We start from the raw sequence: 2,144 nt of genomic DNA on the forward strand, positions 1-2,144 counted from the left end.
GACTCAGCAGTGAGAAAATGGCTAACAGCAGAACAATGACATGGACCACAGCAGGGCTTGCTCCTGCATGCGTGTGTGAAGCAAGGGAACCTTTTGCACCTGTAATAGTTTTAAATGCCTGCTCAACTGTAGGATTCCCACCCAGTCGCTTTTAGAGAAGAGGGCAAAAGCAGCTGATGTTCCACTTTAACTGTGTTACTGGTAAAGCTGCTCCCCCAGTCCCGGGACCCACCCATGTGAGTGACATGGACACTGGTCCAGAGCAGGGGATCTGGGGAGATTGGAGCAACTCACAACAACCTTCCATGATCTCCTCGAGACCAAGGCTCTGTTCCAGACACCTGGACCTTCGTGCTGAAACGGACACGCCCTTCTCTGCCACACATCCCCTTCCTGGGGACCTCCTCACCTCTGTGGCTCCTGGGTTGAATGGTGTCCGCTAAAATGATGTGTTTGCTTGGCTGGGCCAGGATTCTCAATGTTTGAATGCAGTGCTGTGATGCGTCTGCTGTGGGATGGGCCATCCATGACCTGATGACCCACACGTGGTAAAAGGATCAAGGTTGAGATGCAGATGCAACATCTTTATTCCCATCGCAGCTGGTCCAATAAAAGGGGAATGTCCCTACAGGATCTTTGAGTTTACAGGAGATAATGAGAGAGAAGTGAGTGGAGAGAGGGGAACCTCAGAACCACCAAAAAGAGCCCGGTGCAGAGTGCACGCTCTCTCAGGGGTCCCTCTGTGGAAGTGTCCAGAATAGTCATGAAGACCATGCATGTGGACGTCCCTGAAGAATGCTGGGTCTGCAAGTGGTGAAGGAGACAAGGACCTTCACAGACTCAGCATCCTGAATCCAGAAGTTGTCGTTGTTAGGTGCCATCAAGTCGACTTCGACTTACAGCAACTCTGTGAACAGCTGACCTGAATTTTGCCCTGTCCCGCGCCACCCTTACCTTCTCTGCTGCTCCAGCCCATTAACACAGTCACTATGCCAAACCATCTTGTTGAAGGTCTGCCTTTCCTTCTCAGGCCCTCCACCTTTCCAAGCATGATGTCTTTTTTTTTCCTAAGGACTGTTGGCCGAGTGGTGGGAAGCTGGCTGCAATCCTTAAGGCATGTGGTTCAAATTCTCCAACTGCTCTGCGGGAGAAGGATGGGCAGTCTCCTCTCATGTGATTTACTGCCTCTGAGAATCTAGTGAAGTGTTGTCTGCGGATTCGCAGAACAACTGTGTATGGGAGTACGCCACCAAAGCTGCCTTAAAACCATTAGGAGGAGATAATAAACCAAAGTAGAGCTGCCGATCCTTGAAACAAAGTACAAACAAAAATTTAAGGGACTGAGTACACACATATGGCTGGATAGTGCCCAAATGGACATAAAACAATGCATAATTGTAATAGAGAAAAGCGAAATAACAGGGAAAATCAAGAGAATCATTTTCTTCTACCATATGATGAAAATCTGAAAGCCAAGCACTCTGAGTGAAAAGGGGGTGCCATGAAATTGTCAGGGTACCAGACAAATTCCAGTTCTCTGTGATGCCGTTCCTGGTTGGGGCTCTTGTCTTTATGGTCTAACATGGCTTCCGTTGATCCACCCATCACATCCCTTATCCAGGAGTCAGGGTATCAGTCTTCTCTTCTAAGGAGATTTTCATGACATGTCATAAAACACCATGATATAAAATTAGAAGGTTTTTAACCTCATTCCGTCTCAGACCACAGAGGTCCTCTGAGGGAAGGGAGGCTGCCCCCTGAAACCTCCACCTTCCACCCTTCTCATGATATCATTCTTGTGTGCTGTTGTATTGCCCGGACTGGGCCTCCATTCGTGGAGGAAAACTTGGTTAATGATTAACAAAGTTAGTTATGATTTGGAGGAAATCAATGCAGTTCAAGAACCAGAACCTTACTGGTCTAAAGTAGCTTGAGGTTCTCAGATTTACAGTGAGGTGTCATGCTGCCTCAGGAAGTCCTGTTAGGTGCGGTCAAGCCAGGCCCCTCCACCACCACAGCACGGAGCGCCTCCAGGCCCCTGCCTTCCGCGCAGTTGCTGCCACATTTTTTTTTCAAGTAAAGGATATTTAATAAAATCTAGAAGAGCAGTAACACAGAAATGAGCCAGTCATATTTTGAGGTAC

The 2,144-nt window shown here is 48.1% G+C and overlaps 1 pseudogene; it reads right to left on the reverse strand.

The window, feature by feature from the left end:
- Positions 1 to 1,178: 1,178 nt before the first annotated feature.
- The window catches only part of LOC102843946, a 1,988-nt pseudogene continuing 1,022 nt past the window's right edge, over positions 1,179 to 2,144 (reverse strand).

Source organism: Elephantulus edwardii, unplaced genomic scaffold (genome assembly GCF_000299155.1).
Source record: "Elephantulus edwardii isolate Elephantulus edwardi_28Jun2011 unplaced genomic scaffold, EleEdw1.0 scaffold00466, whole genome shotgun sequence".
NCBI classification, from domain to species: Eukaryota; Metazoa; Chordata; class Mammalia; order Macroscelidea; family Macroscelididae; genus Elephantulus; species Elephantulus edwardii.